This window comes from Trachemys scripta, chromosome 9 (assembly GCF_013100865.1).
Source record: "Trachemys scripta elegans isolate TJP31775 chromosome 9, CAS_Tse_1.0, whole genome shotgun sequence".
NCBI classification, from domain to species: domain Eukaryota; kingdom Metazoa; phylum Chordata; order Testudines; family Emydidae; genus Trachemys; species Trachemys scripta.
This window is the reverse complement of record NC_048306.1, coordinates 72101613-72127522: the sequence shown is the minus strand read 5'-3', so window position 1 is coordinate 72127522 and position 25910 is coordinate 72101613. Positions and strand designations below refer to the sequence as shown.

General features: G+C 38.9%; 1 protein-coding gene across 7 annotated transcripts in view; it reads left to right on the top strand.

Moving 5' to 3' along the window:
- The window catches only part of TFDP2 (transcription factor Dp-2), a 179029-nt gene that overhangs the window by 58134 nt on the left and 94985 nt on the right, over positions 1-25910 (top strand). The window contains exon 1 of one of the 7 annotated variants that reach the window (XM_034781711.1): positions 18739-18806. The exons of the other annotated variants lie outside the window; for them this stretch is intronic. The gene's annotated coding sequence lies outside the window, so the exon portion shown is untranslated. Of the gene's footprint in view, positions 1-18738; positions 18807-25910 lie in introns of those variants that run through there. 7 annotated transcript variants of the gene reach the window in all.

Below are 25910 nucleotides of genomic sequence, written 5' to 3'. Positions count from 1 at the left end.
GTATCTTCAGATACAGACTGGCTAACTTAATGATGCAAGCTTTAAACTGGAGACAACCGGCTTTAAACAGGAGACAACAGCCTGCAGGTAAATCCAAAACATGGAGACCTGGGTCAGAATTTGGGGGCGAGGGAACAGGAGCAATCACAGCAGGGACAAAAGAGAGACAAAAGGGAATATAGAGGGGAAATTTAATGAACATCTTAGATGTTTATGTAGTAATGCAAGAAGTATGGGGAATAAACCGGAGGAACTAGAAATACTAGTGAATAATCACAATTAGAACAATTAGCTTCACAGAAACTTGGCGGGATAATTCACGTGACTGGAATGTTGGGTGAAGGGTGTAGCTTTGTCAGGAAGGGACAGGCAGGGGAAAAAAGGGAGGAGGAGTTGCCTTGAATATCAAAGATGTGCACGTTTGTACCAAGGTTTAGATAGAACAGGAGGCCTGAAAGTCTCTGGGTAAGAATAAAAAGGGTAAAAAAATGGTTGGTGTCATGGTAAGGGTCTACTATAGACCACCTAACCGGGATGAAGAGGTGGATGCAGTTTTGGGGGTTTTTTTGTTTTTGTTTTTTTTCCCTCCCCAAAGCACAACTAACAATCATCCAAAACACAGGACTTGGTGGTGATGAGGGACTTCACTACCCGGACATCTGGGGTGAGGGAGGGGGGAGGAATAGTACAGCAGGGCAGCGATTATCCAACCGTCTTCCAGGACGGACCTTTTAAACTGCTTAGCCCTGATACAATTTTTAATTGAAGCACTTGCAAAATGACTGTAAATCAACACGTTATTCTTCATAAAAATACGAATGTATCGCCTCCCACCATCTGCAATGGGGGTTTTGTGTTGAGTGGGTGACCCAGATTGCCACATTTTTATCTGCTCTGTCATGGCTTCGGGTTTTCAGTTAAGTGTTAGGTCAGCTGTAATGCAAATGATTTCTTGGGGCAAGCAGTCCTCAGGTGATTATTCAACTTGCCTATCCAATCTCAGTTTCTTGCTCCAACAGCAGGCCTGTAAGACGCTCGCTGCCTGATCCTGATTTATATTTTCCCCCCCCTCTTCTTTTCTTCCACCACTTCTACCACTGTTTTTTATCTGAGTGGTTAGTCAAAAAAATCAGGGTCTAGTAGGTTGGTCCAGTTAAGAAGAGAAATTTGTGATAATGAGGTGTTTGTGATGCAGTTTTGGTTATTTAAAAACAAATTTTTGCCAAGTCCTTTGTTTCTGAACACAGAATGAATCAGATAGCAGATAACAGCTTCTTTTGCTTGTGCCACCAACAAGCTTCTTTTCACCCTGCACCCTGACCCAAAAAATCTCTTCCCAGAATACTTTCTGCTGCTTCGTCAAGCTGTCTGCCTCACTCTTTGGTTTTCTGTGTTCTGCCTTCCTTCACACTTGGGCGCACACACCCTTGCCCAAACAATACTCAGTAAAGCCCCTCCACCCACTCAGTTCAAAACTCCTGGGCAGGTTCACACACCCCTTTTTTGTTTTATCCTCAGTTATGTGAATTGAAGGGTGTATTCACATCCATCAATATCAGTGACGCTTGTGATCCATGCAGTCACCAATACCTCTCAGCATGACAGTAAGGGTACGTCTACACTTACCTCCGGGTCCGGCGGCAGGCAATCGATGTTCTGGGATCGATCCCGGAAGTGCTCGCCGTCGACGCCGGTACTCCAGCTCGGCGAGAGGAGTACGCGGCATCGACGGGGGAGCCTCCCTGCCGCGTCCGGACCCGCGGTAAGTTCGGACTAAGGTACTTTGAATTCAGCTACGTTATTAACGTAGCTGAATTTGCGTACCTTAGTCCGAAGTGGGGGGTTTGTGGGGACCAGGCCTAATACTCTGCCCTAGGGAGAATAGTGAAATGTGACACATGAAGGAAATCTGCAAGAAGGAAAGTACTGGCTTTTAGGAGGTCATGCTGCCATTGGGCCTGGGGAACCAAGTGAGTTGTCCAAGGCTCCTCTATAGGATGGCCAAAGAGCTGTGGTCTTATGGAATGTAATCTTCTATCTATTCTTTGAAGAGCAAAGCCTGCCGTTCCCAAGAGAATGATTTGGAGGAAACTGTCACTGGAAATTTGGATAGTTTCATAGTTTCTCTGTGGTTTTTCCCACATAAGGGTAACATATGGCCCTATATTTTAAAGAAACCAAAAACATATAATCACAGTAGCTTGGGAAATCCAAGCAGACTAAGATCTCATGGGGTTGCTTTTAGAAATAACTGTAAAAGAGAAGACTCCAACTTTAAATGTTTTTATTACTAAATCTGACTAATATCTATAGTGTCTGCTACTATGGCAGCTTGGTGTTTTTAATTACAAAAAAAATCACAAAATCAAATCATGTTAATCAGATGTTAAACAAAATAAATGCATCTTTCATCATGCCCTGAAGATTCACAGGTTTGGGCTCTGGCAGAGAGCCAAAGGGAACAGATCCTAAGGCCCTACAAAATAATCATAGTCCTTGACCCAGCCTTGGAGAGTTCTGTCTGATTTGAACATTAGTTTGTAAGCAATTTCCAGCTAGTCTTAACTGTTAGGACTGGTTATAAGATATTTCTGATAACTGTGTTCCAGAATTCAGGGCTATAAAGATAATATAAGCTTAGTGGATTGCACTAGAAACGAGTGCAAAAACATGACCACAGGTGGTGGTTTTTGGGAGTTGGGTTCCAAATTACAAAACACAAGACAACTAAGTCTTATCCACAGTAAGGATCAAAACCAATTTTGCTAATGCAGTTTTAGCCCCAGGGTAGGCGGAGCCTAAGGTGTTGTGTTTTCTGCAGCCACACTTATTCTGTAATCCTTAACTGTCTACATTACAAATGCTTGCCGGTATAGCTAAACCAGAAGAGTGCAGTAATGGAGACCCAGCATAAGCCAACAGGATTTCTTTTGCGGGCATTCCTAAGCCACCTCTCCCCGTACTACATTAGCTATGCTGACAGAAGCGCTCTTCTGCAACATAGCTATGCCAGCAGTGTAGATGCAGCTATGTTAGCTAGGCACTGTGACTTTTTTTTAACGTGTTCCTAGCCAGCATAGTTATGCCAGCAAAACTTTGTAGTGTACACTGAGGGCCTGTAAGATTTAAAAACTAATCAGGCTTAGGTCTGGTCAGCACTTCGATAAGTGACCTCTCAGGAAGTTATAAGTATTGTTTCAGTCAGGACACCAACACGGTAAATTTTAGAAATACTTAAGCCTAGACTACACTAGAAAAGGCTTGCTGCTATAGCCCTACTGACTAAGCATACTGGGAAAAGCATGGTTTTTTTTTTTTGTTTGTTTGTGTGGTATATTTAAAACTGCATTGGAATTGTAGACTGTCACTTTAATTTGTAAGGAATTTCCTGGTCCAGCTTGAAGGCTGGGGGGCTCTGCAGGAAAGCATGTGATCAGAGTCTGTTCTGCAGCCAGTTAGCTTAGAGTAAGGGCATGGCTACACTTGCAGATGCAGAGCGCTTTGAGTTAAACCAGCCTTCGTAGAGCACAGTATGAAAAGCGCTGTAGTCTGTCCACACTGACAGCACACTGGCGTGGCCACATTAGTGGCTCTTGCAACGGCCACAGAGAGCAGTGCATTGTGGTAGCTATCCCAGCATGCAAGTGGCTGCAACATGCTTTTCAAATGGGAGGGTGGGGTGGAGTGTGACAGGGAGTGTGTTGTGTGTATGTGGGGGGGAGAGAGTGGGTTTCTGGGGGGCTGAGAGCATGTCAGCATGCTGTCTCGTAAGTTCAGACAGCAGCAGACCTCCCCCTCTCCCCCCCCCCCCCCCCCGCCTCTCTCTCACAGCATTCCACAGTAATGGTTGCTTTGTCTCAGAACAGATAAGCATGCCGGCTGTCAAATGGAGCTTTCAAAGGGCATATACAAAACAATGAAAAGAGTGGCCACTTAAGGGGATTATGGGGCATTTCCGGAGGCTGATCAGAGCGCAGTAATGCAACACCTCATTCACACTGATGCTGGGGCGCTCCAGCGGGGGCGCATCAAATGTTATTTTACTCGCCGAGGTGGAGTACCAGGAGCGCTCTAGTCGTGGAGTCAGAGCACTTTATGTGCTTTGCCATTGTGGATGGGTAGTGAGCTAGTGCACCCAGGGCTCCTTTAATGCGCTGTAACTTGCAAGTGTAGCCAAGCCCTAACGTGGGGTGAGTTTTAGGGAGCAGCCTGCTTTGTTTCTGTTTTTGGTTTTCTTGTGTTATCATTCTGAATTCTAGAGATAGTGTTTCTCTTGCTGGAAGGTTGCAATGCATTTGTTTATCTGACTTCTCTGTATGTATGCTGTGAACATAACAGGTTGGGGACCCTGTATAAACTATACCAGCAAAAGCATTATTTTGCCAGGATGTCTAGTGTTTTTGCCAGTATAGAAATGTTATGTTTTAAAATAATAAAGTCTCACCCCTAATCTACGTTACTGGCAAAAGTTTTAAGTATAGACCTGGCCTGATTCAGTAATTGACACTCTTCCCTCTGGTTACAGATGTGGCGTTAAGGGGCACTGTGCTAATGAAGGTGCTTTCGTTCAGAGGAGACTCAAAACAAGTTCTGATGACTGCCTGTGTTGATTAAATATCCCATGGCATTTTATTAAGTGTCCTTTCCAGCTTCCAATTCCTGTAATTCCATTACCTTATTTTCTCATGCATTCCCAGTTGGATACAGTATTCTTTACTTTTGACCCTAAACTGCTGTTGCTGTGTATTGTTTGGAACAGCTAGGATGTTCCACTCAAAAGGTGGCTGCAATACAATAGTTGAAGTGATCTCTCAGAGTGGAGTTGGCTCAGTGACTTTGTAAAACACTTTGATCCTCCTAAAAGGTGCTATTAAATTGCAGAGTATTAATATTAGTTGAATGAACATGAATGTACTAACTTGGGGGGGAAGTGACTTTGTGTCATGTTTATCTTGAACCTGTGAGTTCAAGAGAATTGCCAAATTGTGACTGTGGTGAGGTACAAACTATGCACTACATCACAGACAACTGCCCCATTCACGCTTACGGAGTAACATGAGGGGGATCCACCTAGGTATCCCAGAAGTATTAGAATCACTTTAGATTATCAAGATTCAATAATAATCTCAGCCTGTTGCTTTTCAAAGGGCATAGAAAAGAAGACCATAGCCTTAACATAAATTTAAGGATAAAACTAAACAGATACAATGCCAACTGTTTCTTTTTGTTTCTATTTTATTTACTTTTCTAATGGATAGCTGAATAAAGGACAAATGTTATACCTTATTCTTACTAAGGTTTAAGTCATGTTAATCGTGAATGTATTTTGCATTAGGATTCTGCTTCCAGAATGATGGAACTATCCCTTCTACCCCTTCACCTTTTTCACTATATTATGTATTAATAAACAAGTGTAATTCACATAAGTATAATTACTCCTTTGTTTTACCTGTGGCATAATTAAAAATCACTGTTTTTTCCCCTCTTCTAATTAGGTATCACAGTTCACTCACAATGTCTAAATCCTTTTTCCACCTTTGGAATATTCAGTAAATGTTTAACCCACTTGAATATCCATATTGAAAGCATCTATTCTTTAAGATGAAAGTGTTCTTTACCTTCTCCTTTCTTGTCGAGGCAGGATTCTAATGACAAATTCTAGAGAATACAAAGATGCTCCAAACTGCCATTGAGAATTACTCTCTGAATGGGGTTTTGTCAGCTTTAGTACAACATATATTAAAAACTGCCTGCTCATTTGTTAAATAGTAGAGAAGCTTTGACTTCCAAACTATTTCTTTCTTCTTTCTCTCAATGGTTTGTATAACTTCATTTTTACTGTTAGACAACTATGTCAGTTTAACACTTGGATTCTACTTCCTGTTCATGAGTATGTAAGTTTTGCCTTAGTCATATTCCTGGCATTGTACTGAAAACCTACACATGCTTTTCCTTCACTCTTTAAAGGAACTGTATTTGAGAAAATAGAAGTGTTGTGCCTTCAGAGAGAGGGGACTTGGGATGCTGGAAATAATCCTCTGCTGTGTCATGTATCAATAATGGTTGGAGAAAACTCATTTGCTTTCCTTTAATAAAAAAAAAAAAATCATTTGTTGTCTACTTGTACAATATGTATATTACACACAAAAGAACATTAATTTCAAAGTCAAGAACTCAAAGGTTAGGAAATGTCCAAATTAAAGTTGTCTGTTCAACCTTAATTTAGCCCAGCTTTATAATAGTCTTTAGTTACATAAACACATACTAATTTTTTTCTGCACGACTCCTGCCTCATTCAGTGCACAGTGTGAATGGTGCTTACTTAATAAACAGCACTTCAATGTTGTGTTTTCTCTTTGTTCAATGTTTGGCACCATGCCTTATTTACTAAACATGATTCAAAACTTGATCTGAATTTCCTCATGAGCTTTTTTTTTTATGGTTCTCATCATTACAGTACCTTGGGTGCTTAACAAATATTAATTATATCTTAACAAAACCCAGTGAGATGAGGGGGTGTTTATTCTTATTTTACAGGTGTTGAGCCAAGGCAAAGAGAGATTAAGGTCAAATATAGCCACTAATTTGGCCCTGTATACTCATCCTCAAGTTCCTGTTTTGGTTAATGGTCGTCAATCCCCTCCTTTTCGTTTGTCTAAGGGTACAAGACAGGGCTGCCTATTTTCCCCTCTGTTGTTTGCTATGGCAAGTGAGCCGTTTACCATAAATGAGAAGTAGACCCTTGGTAAAGGGCATCAAAAGAATTTCTGGTTTAGAATAAAAAATAGCTTTGTATGCTGATGTTTTCTTGTTATATTTGCAGGATCCAGAAGCCTGGTTAAATATTATACAAAAATTGACTTTAATTTGGGCAGGTGTCAGGCTTCAAAATAAACTATAATAAAGCTTATGTTTTAGGTGTTAATATTCCCAAAAGGGTCACAACAAACTATTGTCAGCCATGTAACTTTAAATGGGTAAAGGAATCTTTAAAACATTTAGGAATAAATATTGTGGAAAAAATATAAAAATCTTTTAAAGGCAAATTCCCTCCAATGTAGAATAAAACAATTAGACTTTGAGTAATAGAACAACTATGAAATTTCTTGGCCAGGTAGGATAGCTATGGTAAAGACTAATGTGCTCCCAAAGTTATATTTGTTTCAGCGTATCGCTGTTAGTGCTGACATGACATTAAAAACATGGCAGGATGCGCTATTAAAATTCATATAGAAACATAAAGGACAAAGGGTGGGTTCTAAAGTTCTTGTATAAATCTACAAACTGAGGTGGATTAGCTTTCCCTAATTTAGCTGCTACTTATTATTATGCATCACAATTAAAAGATGTGATCAGCTGGATTTAACAGTAAAACATCCAAACACTGGGTAAACTCTAACAAGACTGGAGTTCAGATATAGCTATTCATAGTCATTGTTAGGCTAAAAAGAAGTTTAGGTCACCAAAAATAATCTCCCATTCATCCAGACTGCCTTAGTAGCCTTGGACAAGTTTTCTAAATTCCTCTCCCTTGACTGCATTTTTTAATAATCAGGAATTTATCTCTAGGAAATATCAGAGTGACTACTTGTTGTGTGTAGTAGCTGAGATTACTCAATTTGGACAGCTGTTCCTAACTCCTGATTTGAAATCATACCAAGAGGTATGTAATAATGTAAATAATATAAAAATCCTATATTTTCAATATTCAGTCAAAATTTTATTTTGAAATCTGGGTATATAAGGGAGCTCTATTTAAATCTTTAACCACATTTGAGGATTTGACCCAGGAGCAAGCTGGAACACCAGGTTTAATTTCTAAGGCATATACCATTTTGAGTGAAAAAGATGTTAAGAAAACAACTTAGCTGAAAAGACTGGAGAAGGATTTGAACAAATAAATTGATCTGAATGAATGGATCTTTATCTGGGGAAAGGAGATGTACATCATCAATTTGTGTAGCTGATAATGAAAATTTGTATAAATTTACTGTATAGATGGCATTTGGCTCCAGTTAAGATCCATCATATTTTTGCTACTAGGAAGGTATTGTTGAAGGGGTGTAGGGAAAGGGGAACTTATTTGCAGATGCAGTCATTGTATCCAGAAATTAAATGATTTGGGGAGGAAATAATTAGAGATTAATCTTATGACAAAATGCCAGCTTTCTAGAGATCCCCTGACTTGCTTACTTAATGCTAAGTAAAGGATTTACATTTTAAACAGAATGACACTTTTTTTTATTGTTTAGCAGCTAGATTTGTATTGCAAATTATTGGAAACATGTAACCACCTCCTCCTATGAAATTGTGATATTGTAAAATATGGATTATCCTTGAAGTGGAGAAGCTTTCACACCAAGTATGTACATAAAATAGTGCCAGAGCTGCCAACTAGTGAAGTCGGGCAGCCTGGAGAGTTCCTGGGCATGAAATCTGCAACCTTCCACCCCCACCATAAACTTGATCAGCAAAGCCACAGATCATCATATGTTTATTTATAAATCCACAGTTTTGCCATAAACCTGTTTTTAAAACAAAAACAACTTTGCTGTGTGCCCAGAGGGTTAATAATCCCTGGTTCTGGACGACCACGGAGATTGTGAGTGAAATGGAGAAACTCCAGCCCTCTTCTGTTTAACTTGAGGTGCTCCAACTCAAGTGTCTGTGCAAACAGCTGTGGCAGTATTGCATGAGGAGAGAGGTAATAAGGACCCTGAACCATTTAGGACTTGCATATTAAAACCCAATAACTTGAAACTTAGCAGTAGGCAGTGCCCCTGTATGCTCTTATATGTTTCCTCTGTCCTACAGTATTTACCAAGTAGGCAGTTCTATTTTATGCTGGCTTCACTATTTGTGTCTCCAACATGTAGCTTCCCACAGTCGTTCAGTCTTGACATGACAAAGGCATGGGTGATGATAGCAAGGTCTGATGGAGGCAGAGATGGGTGTCAAACAACCTGATAAATACACTGTAACCTTTGCCTCTAGTTCTCAATGGCCTCATACACATGGAACCGGAGTAATGACAATTCCTGTAGTATCCCATGTGAGAACTCTCTGGCCTGAAGAACAATTGCTCATAACCACCCTTTGGGCTGGTCTACACTGGCGGGGGGATCGATCCAAGATACTCAACTTCAGCTACATGAATAGCGAATTATCTGGGTCCAGACGGCAGGGGATCGATGGCCGCGGCTCCCCCATCAACTGCGCTACCGCCGCTCGCTCAGGTGGAGTTCCGGAGTCGACGGTGAGCACGTTCGGGGATCGATATATCGCGTCTTAACGAGACGGGATATATCTATCCCAGATAAATCGATTGCTACCCGCTGATACGGCGGGTAGTGAAGACCATACCCTCTGTAACTTCTCAGATAAAAATGAATGGAGACACTCAAGCTTCTTTATGCTCCTCTGCTAGCAGGTAGTCAGCAGTGTCATAAGTCAGATTTAATAAATTGAGCAAATGGCTGGCACAGATATCTTGCTGGGAGAATATAAACACACAACCAATACCGTTGTCCCAAACTTGGGTTTAAAACCTACTTGATTAGAATCTAGAAAATTTGAAGGCTTAAACTGATAGTTTGGCATGATGATCTTTTCCAGTATTGGAATGTTCAGGTTAAAGTAATTGTCAAGATTGACAGCATCATGATATGACTTCTCAAGCAGGGGCTATACAGTATCATTATCATTCCTCCATCAGGAATCTGGAATTTTAAGCTGAAATTAGTCAGATTCAATGTGACACTTTTGTGCCTGGTACTCCACTAGTCTCCTCTCTCAGATCATCTATCCCAGGTCACCTGTAAATTATAGCAAATATACTATATTACCATATAAAATAGCTAGTTTAAAAAAAAATTTCTCCCTAGGAAGATTTTGAAATGAATTTGAGTTTTCATTTTGATTTTTGAAAACAACAAAATTTGAAGGTTTGTCTCCCCTCCCTCCGCCCCCCAATTAATGTTTGGGATTTTTTTTTTTCTCTTCCACTATCGTTTCAAAACATCTCTGATTTTGGAAAAGTTACAGGGGCAGAGTTATAGGAAAACTGAAATACTATTATTAGTGCATGAACCCATCCTCTTTCTCTGTGTGTGCACCCTGATTTCCTACACAAAAAAAGGAACAACAGGAAGGGAGGGCTAGTGACTTGCCCTCTGTTTTAGGAGAATGTCCTCATCCTTTTTTGTTTTCCCTTCTCTTGAGTTCCAAAGTCACTTGTATTTTATCCCAGATGTTTCTTACTCTCAGTTGCAACTGTGGTGGTTGCCACTGGTTCTGCTTCCTTGTACCCCCTCTACTGTGCCGCTTCCACAAGTGTATATGACTAGGGCTGGTGCAGTCAAATCTGCAACCTTCCAGGCAGACTATAAGGATTATCCATACATTTCCATTTCTATTTTGTTTAGGTCTATAGCTTGAGCGAGTGCATAGCCCATGCTGGTCAGACATGCATTGCCACTTTTCCAAAGGGAAGTCTTCCTGTAAACTGCTGGTATTGGACTTTCAGAAAGCCTTTGACAAAGTCCCACACCAAAGGTTCTTAAGCAAACTAAGCAGTCCTGGGATAAGAGAGAATTTCCTTTCATGGATCAGTAACTGGTTAAAATGGTCTGAATAAATGGTCATTTTCAGAATAGAAAGAGGTAAATAGCAGCGTCCCTGAAGACTCTGTACTGGGACCTTTGCTCTTCAACATATTCATAAATAATCTTTAATAGGAGATAAACTGTGAAGTGGCAAAGTTTGCAGACAGTACTAAATTACTCAAGATAGTTGTTCAAAGCTGACTCTGAAGAGTTACAAAGGGATTTCACAAAACAGTGGGCAACAAAATGGCAGATGAAATTCAATGTTGATAAATGCAAAGTAATACACATTGAAAAAAATAACTCCTACTATAAATACAAAATGATGGGGTCTAAATTTGCTGTTACCACTTAAGAAAAAGATCTTGGAGTCATAATCTAGAGTTCTCTGAAAACATCTGGTAACAGAAATAGCTAATAGAATGTTGGGAACCATTAGGATAGGGATAAATAAGACAGAAAATATCATAATGCTGTTATATAAATCCATGGTATGCCCACACCTTGAATACTGTGTGCAGTTCCGGTTGCTCCATCTCAAGACTCATTAGAATGAGTAAAGGTACAGAGAAGGGCAGCAAAAATGATTAGGGGTATGGAACAACTTTCATATGAAGAGAGATTACAAAGACAGACTGTTTAGTTTAGAAAAGAAACGACTAAGAAATGATAGAGGTCTGTAAAATCATGAGTGGGATGTAGAAAGTGAATAAGGAAGTATTATTTACTCCTTCACATAGCACAAAGCGGGGATCACCCAATGTAGTTAATAGGCAACAGGTTTAAAACAAACATAAGGAAGTACGTCTTCATACAATGCACAGTCAACCTGTAGAACTCATTACCAGGGGATGTTGTGAAGGCCAAAAGTATACCTGGGTTCAAAAAAGAATTAGCTAAATTCATGGAGGATAGGTGCATCAGTGGCTATTAGCCATGCAACCCCATGCTTTTGGTATCCCTAAATCTCTAACTGCCAAACGCTGGGACTGGATAACAGGGGATGGATCACTTAATAAATGCTTCATTCTCTCTGAAGCATCTGACACTGGCCACTGCTGGTAGACCAGATACTGGGCTAGATGAACCATTGGTCTGACCATGTATGGCCATTCTTATGTTGTTCTCCAAGATCTCCACACTGCTCTAAGACAGCACTTTTTATGGCCTTGTAGTCTGTGGCAGTGTCCTCACCCAGAATCTGTAAAGCAGATTCCTTCTTGCACTGAGTTGTAATAACAAACTGCTTGAGAATGGCTAAGTTTACCTCCGATTAGATACAAGGCCATTTTTGCTTTTTGCTAAAGGAGGATTGGTATTTATAAGCAGCCCAGTTAGCGAGTGGGTGAAATGGTGGCTTATGCCTGCTGGCTGCAAACCTCAGTTTGCTGCTTCTTTATCTATTGCAACAAAGTCTGTTAGGTTACAGCCACAACTTTTTGTTAGCCCACAGTCTGTGTTTGTTACAGTAAAGCTGTGGTCTGTGTTTGCTCTTGTTGCTGCAGTTATTTTTCAGTTAGCCATTTCAGGACGTTTTTCATTTTCACTCTGTGCAGAGCATGTCTGCAAAACCCATTTCTTGTACTGAATATATATAGGCTGAGACCCAAATCCTCAAAGGCATTTAGGCTCCTAGTTTCCATTGAAATAACTGAAAGTTAGGAGCCTAAATACCTTTGAGGATCCAGGCCACAGTGTCTCCTCATTCTCACCAGAGCACAGAGAACCTTATTATTGTCTAAATTTACCCTCTTCCTTGGGCTTGGCTTTATTTATAAGTAAAACATAAACCTCATTCTAAGCTTTTCCCCTTTGCATGGGCATTTCTAGAAGTTGTTCTCTCCCTAAGGTCACTGCCTATCAATCTAGTATTAAGGTTTGTGGCAGGTATGGCTCATTAACTCTCAGTTTCTCTGCAGGGTTCAAACACTTGTGTCATGGTGGATCAGCAGATTTCTGCCACCCTGTTACAATTATTTTTTTTTATTTAATAATAAAATACATGTTTATATTCTGAATTATTCATCTTTTTGGCTAGGGGAAGGTTGTGAGGTAAGGGGGCTGATGAAGGGGTGGGAAGAGGAAAAGAAAGGGGGGAAGAGAGAGAGGGTAGTTGGAGGAAAAGAAAGATATCATTGTGAGAAGATGGAACAAAGGACATGAAAAGATGAGATGTATGTGGGAATGCAATAAATGGGTCAAGGCAGGAAGTTAACCCAAGCACCAGTCAATGAGGAAAATTCAGTAAAAAGAATCAAGATGATATTACAAGCTGATGGGTTTTCAGTTGACTAAAATGACAGGCAAGACTAGGAGATGGCGGGAGAACCTGGCCCTTTTCCCTATGCTTCTGGATTTTACAGGGATTGTTTCAGACACACTGTAGTATTCACATTGAAAAGGTTATCTTTGTGACCAGTAGGGTTGGAAACATAATCTATGTTTAAATTCTGCAGAAACTGACAGGGACACTAGAGAAGAGGCAGAATGGCATTCTTTCTTATTCTGAATCTAGAATTGGTTGTAAAACAAATAAAAGATGTTAAAAAGCCCTAGTTCTTAATATATTTTTCCCATATATGTATGAGATGGAAATACAAGAAATTATTAGTTCCCAACAGAGACAATTAAACAATTATTAGTTTCATAATTCAATGTAAATGTTCTTTTTAAAGTGTCAGTTTAATTATTCTCTTGTTATAAATGTTGCAATAACATGTTGTGCTGAATATCTTCTTTAAATATTAGTACTTAAAAGAAGAGAAAAATTCAACCTCAAGTTTTTGAGCTTGATGTAGGAATCTCACTGGGTGAAATCCATCATCTGTTATTCAGGAGCTCAGATGAGATGACACAATAGTCTCTTTGATCTTCAAATTCATTAATCTATAAAATAGACTATAGAAAATTATTAAAAAGGCATCTTTAGAGATTTGTGGGCTCTTAAGGATAGGATATTTTTGTGTAAATATTTTTTTCTGCAATTGTTGGTCTCTCCCATGACCCTTTCTGTTTCTAATAAAAAACATTTCTTTTCATCTTCTGTAGGTAACAGACTTGATTTTCAGAGCAAGCCTAGCTTCCATTGACTGCAAATGGAGTTGTGGGTCCTCAGAGCCTCTGAAGTTCAGTCCCTACCTGTTTTATGTATTTATCTAGCTTCTAATTACTTTCCACTCATCCCTGCATTTTAACATGTTTCTGGTATTCTGCCTTTCCACAATATGTGCCCCAGCTCACTCCTCGGACCCACCACCACCTTCTGAATTATTCAGGAGCTTTGATACCAAGGGTAGGATTCACAGATGTATTTAGGCACCTAACTCCCATTAAAATCATCTGGAAATCAATGGGTGTTAGATGCCTAAATGCCTTTGTGACTCCCACCCCAGGTTACCTAGAGCGGCACCACAGAGGCACTTATAGTTCTGGCAGCTTTTCTACAATCTTACTATAAATTCAGAGATAGTCATAGAATTGAAGTGTGGGGGAAGGTCAAGCTGAACAAACTTGTGAACTTGACTATTCAACTGTTGAACTTTGAGGGTGGCTTCTTAAAATAATTTGTCCTATACAGTTGCTTTCCAGCTGGGAAAGAAGAGACTTTGCTGAGAGAATAATTTTCATTCATTTACTTTGTTTCTAGAAGTTGCTATGCTTCTGTCAGGCAACTAGTCAGGCCCATCAACTTTAATCATGTCAGTTGAAAGATGGTGACGTTTTTCCATCATTTTCTCATCCTTGCACGTAATGGACAGACATCTTCAAGATGTGTAGATATGTAAGGAACTGACCATGCAATAATCCAGGAGAGACATTTAAAGGAACAGCAGTTTTTAAACATTATTTTAAAGGAAATATATGTAGGACTTTAAGCTTAAAACAACCACAGGTTTTTATGGTTTTCTTCGTTGCTTTTTATTTGGGCATGTGGAAGATGGCCTGCCAAACTGGGTCCCTGCCTGTGGCAACATAAAGCATATATTCTAGAGCTGGAATTAATGGCATGGAAGATAGAGTTGTAACAGCAAATGAAGAAATGAAGATAACTCAGCAAAATTGTGTCTTGAATATAATGGTAGTTAGAGGCATTGGGCCCTGATCCTACAATGAGATGCTTCTAAATGAACCCCTGTGTATCATGGATTCCCACTGAAGTCAGTGCCTCTGCATGGGTGCAGTGGTCTGCCTGTGCACCTCTTATTGCAGGATTGAAACCATCAATTGTAAGGTCTTCAAGGAAAGGACCATAGTTGCCTCTGGTTCCTTGCACCCACGTAGAGCCCCATTCAGCTTCTGGGGTCAGCATACATGGTGTTCATTACAGGATTGGGACCTATATTTGTATAGGGCTTTGTACAATATAGTTCTGATCCTCTCTGTGGTCAATGGGTCCTAACAAGTTGTAAATAAAAATAGTATTTCTAGGCTATTCTTCATTGACATTAGGAATGGACCTGCTGGTCAAAGCATCAAACAAGCTGTTAAGACCAGAGGATGATAGGCTCAGCTCTATAAATAAGAAAGATGAGCATATAATTCAAAGTTTAGAATTTGCTCAGAGCTGAGCAATTAAGTCCAAATTTTGCAAACATGTACATACAAGTAATTTTATTGAGTATAAATTGATAGAACTATCTATGTGGGTAAAATTACTGACACGTTGCAAGAGTCTGCAGAAGTTAGAGAGTAGGATGTGAACTCAGGATATGGTACTGACTACAGTCAAAAAGTTTATGATGATGGGGACGCTTCAGAAGACAAACACATGAGAGGATGCCAAAGAAAATAATCCAAATACAACCAAAGTCAGTCTGATCCTGAGCTGACCACCAGCTAGACCAGGGGTGGCCAGCCTGAGCCTAGAAGGAGCCAGAATTTACCAATGTATATTGCCAAAGAGCCACAGTAATATGTAATGATTATATATATATGTGTGGGTGTGTGTATATGCACACACATAATCATTATATATGTTGATAATATATATTTATTATACATTTATAATATATAGTTAATGATAATAACTTAATCTTTTACATAGTGGGACTTCTGGCAATCTTTGCTTTAAAAAAAACAACTTTGGTTTGTGTTCAGTTGTGCTCACACGCAGCAGTTCTCTTAAGTGGCTGTCTGTCAAAACGGATCGGTGCTTGGATTTCACATGTTTGAGTGTTGAGAAAACAGACTCACAAAGATAGGTCGAGGCAAGCATCAAAATTAATTTTAGGGCTGCACCTCTGATGTTGGGGTATTTATCCTTTGGTACAGATTTCCAGAAAGTAAGGGTCCCCTCCTGTCTTCTGAACAGATTTCAATCTGTGTTCTTCCAAAAGTTCTATTATTTCCATCTGGGATGTTGCTTCGTCAGTGACTAAAGGAGACTTCGGACAATCGGCTTCAGCACTAAATAAATAAATAATAAATCTGATTTGAGGCCTTTTCTGCTGCAAATCTTGGAATCTTTCCTTTAAACTTTCCTTAAGGTCTTTATTCACACTCATATCTAGTTGTGCTCTGTTTTACGCATTCTGCTGCATTCTCTTTTGATCTGGCTTGAAGTTGTGACATTGAGGGAGAACTGACACACTTTCCCTCAAGCATTTGTCTGTGAAACAACTGAAGTTCGTTCATGAACGCAAATACGCCTTGCACTAGATCAGACAGCAACCGGAATTTTCCTTGTAAGTCCACATCTAGTTTATTCAAATGCAGCAGCATGTCTGCAAGAAATGCCAAGTCTAGAACCCACCCAGGATTTGTAAGCTCGGGTTGTATTCTGTGCTTCTCCACGATAAAAAATTGTACTGGTTCCAGGAGCTCGAAAAAATGGGAAATAACTTTACCTTTCGAAAGCCATCGAATTGTGCAGTGAAATGGCAAATCAGCAGGGGAGTCGTCTTCATCCAGTTCTTCAATTAGATTTTGAAATTGTCTGTGATTTGAGTGCATTTGAGAGAAAGGAATTCACAATGTGCAAGACAGGTTTCATGACATGATCAAATTTGAGATTTTTAGATACCAGTTGCTCCTGATGAATAATACAGTGAAGTGTCCAAAATTCGGAAAAGCTCTCGTCAGACTTACAAGCCCTACTAATCCATTTGCAGATCCCCACAGGTATGGAGCCCTGTCCATTGCAATGGCAGTGATTTTCTGTAAAGGCAAGTGGCTTTTCGCAACTACCAAAATCAGCCACCTCCTTTAGATCTTGTCCACGGGTTCTGTCCTTTAGTGACAAGATATTGAGGAGTTCTTCCTTTCATCAGACACAGTGCAGACACATACCAATAATTGAGGTTTATCCTGAGCATGGCACGACTCATCCAAAGTGATGCTCAAATACTCACACGGCTGAAGTTGCAAGTGCAGTTGCGATTCGATATCACTGTTCAGGTCGGAGATTCTGCATTCTGTTGTGTGGAGTGAAAGCTGCAGACCAGAAATTTTCTACTGTAGAGTCTCGTTCTCTGATGACAGGATTGAAATCACATCAGTGATGCACATTTTTATAACCTTGCCTTCAGAGTAGGGCTTTTTTGCATGGGCTATGTGCCAGGCCACATAATAGGAGGCTAACGTTACAGTCTGCGATTGGTTGGCAAATCTGGTGGAGAACTGAGCTTTTACCTCTGTTTTTTCAAAGTTTTCAGTTTTAAAGTGTGGAGTTGAGAACCTTGTGGGAATTCTTGATCCATATGTGCATGGCTCAAAGCGAAATGATGCTGCACGTTGAAGATTTGAACTGAGAGATACACGTCTAGCAAAGAAGACACATGGCCTTACCATTACGTTCAACGAAAAAGTACTTATTCTCCCACTCCTGTTAGAAGCATAGATTTTCATCTGTGTATTTTCTTTTCTGTTTTCACTTGCCTTCCATTGTTAGATGGTGTAAGAAAAAATTTGATTAAAAATTTCCACACCAGCTAGTCACTATGTGCTTTATTCAAGGAGAAACTGGTGCCGGCCAGGGGGTGCTGAACCCCTGGCTCTGTCCCAGGCCTTGTCCCCCACTTCACCCCTATCCCCAAGTCCCCACCTCTTCCTTCCCCCAAGTGAGCCATGTTCCCCCTCCTCCCCTGAGCCTCTTGCAAGTCACAAAACAGCTGATTGCGGCGGGCAGGAGGCATAGGGAGGGAGGAGGCGGCGCTGGGGGAGGAATGGGGGAGGCTGCATACCACATCCTCTTCCCCCCACCCTTCCCCTCCAGAGCCTCCTCAATGCTGCGAAACAGCTGATCGCGGTGGGCGGGAGGCACGGGGGAGAGAAGAGGAGGTGCTGATTGGGGGGGCCTCCAGCGGGCAGGAGGCACTAAGGGAGGGCTGACAGGGCTGCCGGTGGGTGCTGAGCACCCACCATTTTCCCCCAGAGTCGGCTCCTAGCAGGAGCCGCATATTATCTTCTGAAGAGCCGCATGTGGCTCCGGAGTCACAGGTTGCCCAACCCTGAACTAGACTGTGGGACTTCATATGCAGGGACATGACCAGGCTGGTTTTAATGAAGGAACAAGCCATGGACAAGAATGAATGGTGACACTGTACTGCTCCCCCTGTCTGCAAAGATGCTCTGGGATGAGACAGAGGGGAGAAAAGAAGCAAGTGTTTGCAGAATCTGGTCCTTAAACAACAAAAAATGATTTATTTCAGTCTCTTGTGGTACTTTTGCTCTGCTTTCAAGAAATGTTAAGGCTTCCTGCTCTGAGGCTGTAGCAAGTTTTTGATGCAGCCTAGAACAAAAAGAACATTCCAACTTTTATAATTTGCATATACAGGTTTCACTATTTAGATTTTTATACTGGAGATTGTAATGCTGTGACTGTTTAAATTGAATCAAAATGAATGGTAAATTATAAAACATGTCCGCATGAGTAAAAACTATTTTAAAATCTTTAAAAGTAAGAAGTGTTAGCTTTAAAAAGCTGGAGAGTATGATAGTGTGCTGCTCATTCTGCAGATTATGGTATGTCAGTTCTTTGTAAAATGTTTTATTGCAGTTAAAAGTGTTTCATCTTTATCAATTAGAGTTACGGTAGGACATCTATCTTGAGCATCTTTTTGGAATTCTAGCAAAGTATTTGAATTGGGCTTGTTCTGAGTTTGATTGCTCATGTCTGGCACAGTCTCAAGTTTCCTCTGAATGGTAACAAAGACTGTAGAGTGTTGTTGGTACTGCTGTGAGAGGCATGCTTCCTTAGTCCAGGTAAGAGAGTGAGTTTCTGTCTGCTGTATAAGTATTTTGCAGAAAGTATTTGGTATTTTGAAACAGCTGCTGTTTTAAATTAATAAAGAATTCCTAGCATATTAAATTTAAGACATTCCTGGAAGTTGCAAGCAGGAAAATTACAGTGTGTTGGGGGGAGGGGTAAAGAATTAGCCTAGTTTGTCATTTACATGTCTAAACAAATAGATTAAAATTTGGGAATTATTTTACCTCCTCTTTCCTTAACTCAGTTGTCCGAAGTGGTGCTGGCTAATTAAAGCATTGAATGTGGAATATTGAATGTGGCTTCATGCCATTAAAACTGTCCAAACTGGTTATACCTATTTTAAATTGGTATAATGAACTTTGCCCTTTATGATCTATACTTTGTCAGTTATTTCTTTCAAAAAATGTACAAAAGGAGAAAATCTTATTCTTTTTAGATCCTTAGAAATATATCTTAAAAGTAGGTTAATATGTATGTATTTTATTACATGGTATTTCACTATAATAATTTTTATCTAGTACAGTTCTCTTGAAGTATTTGTGCTTTGAAAATGTCAGCTGTATTCTAATGAAGCCAGGGTATTGTTTGCTCATAAAGAGGCCAGTGCATTCCACTGCTTTATGGTTTATTATGAGGCACAGTGTGAGAGTGTGGGTGGCACCATTTGGTGTCTGCTTGTTGGGGTAGTAACTGCCATTATGCTAGGTTGTTTTTGGTTGTTTTTTTTTTTTTTTTGATTCAGAAGAAAATATAATAAATGCGATCTTGCCTAGATCTAAACAATGTAAGCAAAGACTTTATTATTGCATGCTCTCAAGAAATGGAGTGAGTACACTTGAGATACCCAGAATAAGTGTATATACTTAAGTAGCCTGAAGTATGAGCAGTAGTACTCTTTTCCAATACATATGTTACCAAGAACAAGACTACATAACTGTTTTAATTTAGAGGGGAATCTTTCTAATACTTTAGCTTTGTCAAATAAAGTTGTAATGTGATCAGAATTATGAAAAGAATAATAATTAAATCCATGGAAGTAATCAACAAGATTTGATTTAAAAAAAATGCACAACAGACTTTGAGCTGGAAAACTCCTGATGAGGATTTGATTCAGAAAAAAAGAAACAGATGTCTCTCCTGTTACAATTGAGGTTGTTTCATTCAAAGTTCACAGTAGCTGATGAGGGTGAGGAGGTAATAAATCTGGCGTAACCAGCTCGTATTTAAAGAAAACTTGTGGGAATTAAATTATTTTATTTGATGCTTTGCATTTTTAATTGCATTGTAATATCATGGAAACTTTGATTTTCTTACTGTTGGCTTTTTTTTAAATATCTGAGGTGTATATGATCTGGGAATGAGTTAATATCTGCAAAAGTGGGTTTTTACTTCAGTTAAATCAAGTATAGGAAACTGACTTGGTAGAAATACTTTGATTCAAATTCTTTTTGTGCCCCCAATGACTGAATACTTGAGAAACTATCTACATGTGTTAAAGCCAGCTAAAAATATAGATGTTATCTGAAGTTCAGTAGAAAAGCTTAAAATGAAATTCACATGTAAAAGGTTGAGCTATTTTAGGGGTTAATTGTTCTGTTTGCTTCTTAAGTAAAGTATAGTGATTGACCTAAGGGGCCTCATGTGAGTAAGATCTACAGCAATTAAAGTATTTTGTCTATGAAGAGGGAGTCAGTTAGCTGATAGCTATCAGTTAATAGGGTGGGTAAGAGAGAGTGGTGGTTTTTAACTGACTTATTTAAATATTTATGGAAGTGCTGTGTTTGATACTTATTTTAAAATATATAATATAGCATCAAATTTTGAAATACTGTAGTAGTTTGAATGGATCAAAGACTTGTTTGTGTCCTTGATGATTAAACAATGTAGTTTTTTCTCTTGCTGTGTTGTTTTATTCCATTACCTTACATAATTTTAAGATTTATTGCTAGTAAGATAGAGAAAACTTAGACCCTGATCCTGCAACTGGTTTCATGTGGGAGGAGTACTGCATGCAGCTCCATTGAAATATTGGGCCTTTGCACCAGACATTTAATCCGTAATGCTTCACAGTATTTTCATAATAACCTTATGTTATTGAAATAATGCTTATCCTTATGCTGCACATTAAACTTGTTAGTGAGATCCAGTTGCAGGATCAGGACCATATGGGTGTACGGGTCTGTTCCCAAAGATCTAGTTGGAGAATTGGCACCAAAGGCTTCAGTTCTTCAAGCTTTTCTACATGGGTAGGATACTGTGTTGAGCCTGAAGTTATTGGGACTCTGTTCAGGCATAGGCGTCTGCCCATATAAATCAATTTGAGGGATTGGGGTTGCAGCTGTAAGCTCTTCAGGGAAAGGGACTATGTATTCTTTTTGTATATGACTGTACTACATTTAGCAATTTTTAGATGCTACTGTAATATAAGGGATGGCTGTATGAACTGATGATGATGTTTGATCTTACAGGACAATTCTCCCTGGCTGGGACAGACAAACCCTCTTTTTAAAAGCAAAATATTTACTATTTTCTATTCAGTCCTCCAGCATATTGTCTAGACCTGTGTATGTCAATGAAGTTAAAAGAATTTTTGGTTTTGTTTTTTCTTCTATGTACGTGTGTGTTTCTAACTTTCAAATACTGGAAGGTATGTTTTTGTTCCTTGAGTCTATAGCTTTTTGTTTGTGTTTTAATTTTTTTCTAATAATACAGGTACCAAATAAAGCAATACACATCTCATGATATCCAACTATGTAATACTTTGCAATGTTGTAGCATGATTTCTGTACCTCCTTTAAAATGTTTTAACTTCATAGAAACCAAAGCATGAAGAAACATCACATACCCTTATTGCAAAATATCTTACTAAACATCAAATATTTCACAACTTTTAGGCCAGTTTTAGCTCTGCCCATTAAAAGCTCTCTGTAGGCTACAATTTTTACTCTTTAAAATGATTTAATTATTAATTCAGTTTAAAACATGATGACCAGACATTTCCCAAGTTGAATATTCATTCCTAGGTTTTAAATGCTGTTAAATCTAAATCTAATTTATCAGCATTTTTCTAATATGTTTCATTCCTGTTAAATTCAGGGGCTTGCTTTCCTGTTGAAATGTATTCTCTGTTACCCCAATTGGGTGATGTATGCTTACTTTCAGACATGGTTTGCTTCAAACAAGCAACATCAGATTCTATATATATTCCCAAATTGACATTGTTTCTGACTGCTTTTCAACTAAGTTTCAAACCTGACAGAATATAAACAGAAAAAATAACTGAAAAATCTGTAGCTTTGTGTCTTTTTTAATAAAAGACTGTAACATTATAGCAGTCAATGCTGAATGTTAGGATGTAATGTACAGACTAAGTATCTAAAATAAGTGTTGTGGAATGATTGACTCATAAAAATTGGCTAAATTTTTGTTCTATAACACAGCAACTTTATAATTATTAATGAAGTTATAGGAGTAAAACGTAAACCTAAATATCATGTAAATGAAATTTCTGGTAATGTATGTAGATAAAAAGAAGCACATCTTTTTCCCTCCAATGTCATGTAAAGGCATAGGTCTCAGTTCATTTAATACTGCTTGTATTTTTCTAAATAAGAAATTATAGCATTGGTAGTCCTCCATTATGCACAATAATAATGGTGACAGATATTGACTGAAAAAATAATTTGTCTATGATACCTCTCTGTCAGGAGAACAATAGCATTTTAATGCACTTATTCACGACAGCTCCTTATTTTGAAGTTGTACCAGTGATTAACAGTACCTATCTTGTGCATTGTTTTTATATACAGTATGATTATAGACAGAGGCTTGATTGCTGGACCGTTTTTTTTAATGGAAAATAGTACCTGCAAACAAAATATTTGATAGTTTACTTCTTGGATTATCTCTGAAGCTCTTGCCTTAAGTTCCTAAAGCAAGAATAACCTTTTTAAAAAATTACTTGGGTACTGGTAGTGCATAGTGCTGTACACACACAATGCAAACAATGGAAATATGTGATGTGAGTTAGGCATACAGGAGTAATCTTATTGCTTTATTATTTGTATTGCCATACTACCTAGGAGCCCTTGTCATGGACCCAGACCCCAGTGTGCTAGGAGCTATACAAGCAAAACAAAAATATGGCTCCTTCCCCAAAGAGCTTACTAACGAATTATAAGACAAGACACAACATATGGTTGCAGAAGAAGGGAGTACAAGAAAACAATGAGACAATAATGATCAGCATGATAGGCAGTGGTATCTGCTCACCCAGCAGCCTAAGCTTTGTCAAGTTTATTGAAGGCATCATGGCAAAGAAGAGTTTTAAGAAGGGATTTGAAGAAGGATAATGAGGTAGCTTTGCAGATGTTTATGGAGCGCTCCTCCCAAGTGTGCAGGGCAGCTTAGGAGAAAACACAAAGCCATACTGACTATTTTGTATTAGCACCTAGGTATTATTTATGAGTGCTTAGTAAAATAAACAAAGGAGATATTCTCTGGCCAAGGACTTTCCCACCTAGTGTAGGCAGAGAAAATAGTTCAGATACCAGGGGTCATAATTTGCTAATGATTATTATTAATAATCATGTTTATCATGGCAATTTCTAGTGACCAACTGAAAGTAGGCCCCCATTGTACAGCACTCAGCACCAAACACAGAATAGTAGATAGTCCCTGCCCCGAAGAATTTACAGTCCATGATCTATGTGTGAAAAACAGTATATGTTGTGTCTGCACAAAACTTGAAAAGAGGATCTGGTAGGTTTAGAATATTTGAGACTTGTCTTCACTACAACAAAAAAAAGTGTTCTCAATTCAGGTTAGCTGACTTGAGGTAAAATCCTAGTGAAGACAAGGCAGTTTGTTGTTTTCACACAAGTTAGCACAGTGTTGCCTGTGGATAGAGCAGTGGACTGGGACTCAGAAAATCTGGGTTCTATTCCCAGCTTCTGCGACTGGTTTGGTGTGTGACAATGGGCAAGCCACTTATCTGCTCTGTGCCTCAGTTTCCCCATCTGTATAATGAGGATAATGATATCAAACTCCTTTCTAAAGCTTTTTTAAAGCTATGGATGAAAAGCATTAGAGAAGAACTAGTTGTTATTATCTGTGTCTGTGTACTTAGATCTATCTATGCTGATCTGTTTCATCCATATGAAAGGATTACTATATGTAGGGAATAAATCTGCCACTTTGTGCTCAACTGTCTTTGCCTATGCCTGCATTATTACTGGTGCTTGTTCTGTGAAATGTTAATTTGCATAGTCTTGTTGTCATCTTCTATGGTCCTCAAACAAAGGACATTATTAATACTTGGCATTTATGTAGTGTTTTTCCATGTTTAAAGGCTTTACATATGCTGTGTACGTTGGTTACAGAATTGTATTGAATATTCATTACTGAAGTCTGCTGTTTTCTATTCAAAGGTGACCTGTAAAGAGAGACATGTCTATGTCCTTTTTAGATTCTTTATTATGTACAAATAAGTCCTAAAGGGATTTTAACCCTGTCTCTTTTTTTAAACATTAGACGTATCAAGTTTTGACATTCCTATTTTTGCTGGAATACTGGTAACCTCCAGGCTTGATAATTGCAACTCATAACTAGGAATAAAGCCATGTCTACTGAGAACATTTCAACTCGTATAAAATACCTCAACCAGTCTTTTTCACAACCATGATCACTATGAACCTATCACCCCAGTGCTCTGCTCTCCATGCTGCTCTCCAGTGAACAGGCTAGTTCAAGATCTGTGTCCTAATTTTCAAAGCCCTCCATGGGATTGGTCCTAGCTACTTGAGATATGATCTCTCTCATGCCCCTGACCTCTCACTGCAGCTCTGTTCCACTGGACCCAGTGAGTGCTGGACATAGAACTTTTGCAGAGCTAGACCTAGAATATGGAACTCACTCACACAAGAGCTAAGAATGACAATGGGCCTTACTGCTTTCAAAACCAACTCATTTCCTTGACATGGAGTGGATGTGCACCCATCCACATAAACAAACAGACTATAGAAACTATTTTCTATTTTTAAATATTTATGAGGTGATTGGCTAGTACAGTCAAGGTCACTTGAGTACCTGGACTATGACATTGTAAGGGAGTGAAAGTTGAGAGAGAAGATATTTTAATCACGGTTTAAAACTTTGTTTTTGATTAATATCTGTTTAACTTAAACACCTGACAAACACTTAGAATGAATGCTCTTTTAGTGAAAGTTTCAGAATTTCCACCCCTTCAGTGGAGGGTGAAAGAGTACTTCAGCCTATGTCTGATATTTCTAAGGTAAAAATTCAGTAAGACCCCTTCCTTCCTGCTTTAAAAAACATTTCAATCCATATTTATGAATCCGAATGAAGCAAAAAAGTTAAGCAAGAAGGGCCGGAAAAAACGCATCTTAAAGGAGATCACTTTTATGATGGTTTTCTGGTGCAGTTCATTTACCATCAAAAGGGGGGATTTGTGGGGAGACAGAGTAGCTAAAATAAAATAAAAATCTGCATCACTGTGAAAATGAACTCTTATATATGAACCATGGCTGAATGGTGTTATCAGTGTCAAATTTAGACTGTTTTACCAATGCAGAAGATACAAACCCTGCTAAAAAGCTTACACAAACACACTAAAGGTGATCTTGTGTGGTAATCCAGATTGCTTTGCAAAACAAGACACTAAAAATATTAGACTCAAATACATTATGATCATTGCCAGGTTTTGAAAAAACGCTTTTGTGCCAAGGTAGTTGGTTTAGCTAGGTAGATGGACATAAGTGTTATGCACTTGGCCTTAAAACAGGAATGTTTGTTATATTATAAAACAAAATTTTATGTTAACTATGTAATCTTAATATATTACATTAATATTCAAAAGTCAGGAAATGAAAGCATTAACTCAGTCACCTTGTACATCCTCAATACTTTGTGGTAAACATTTAACCAAAAACTTTAATATATTTAGTATAAAAAGCACATGGGCATAGAAAATATAACACTTGCTTGTCCATCGGTGTGGTAAAACACAGGCCCAGTGCAAGTGGAACTGTGGTATTGAGAGAAGCAGCACAGTTTCACAGATCTGAAAAAAAGTAATA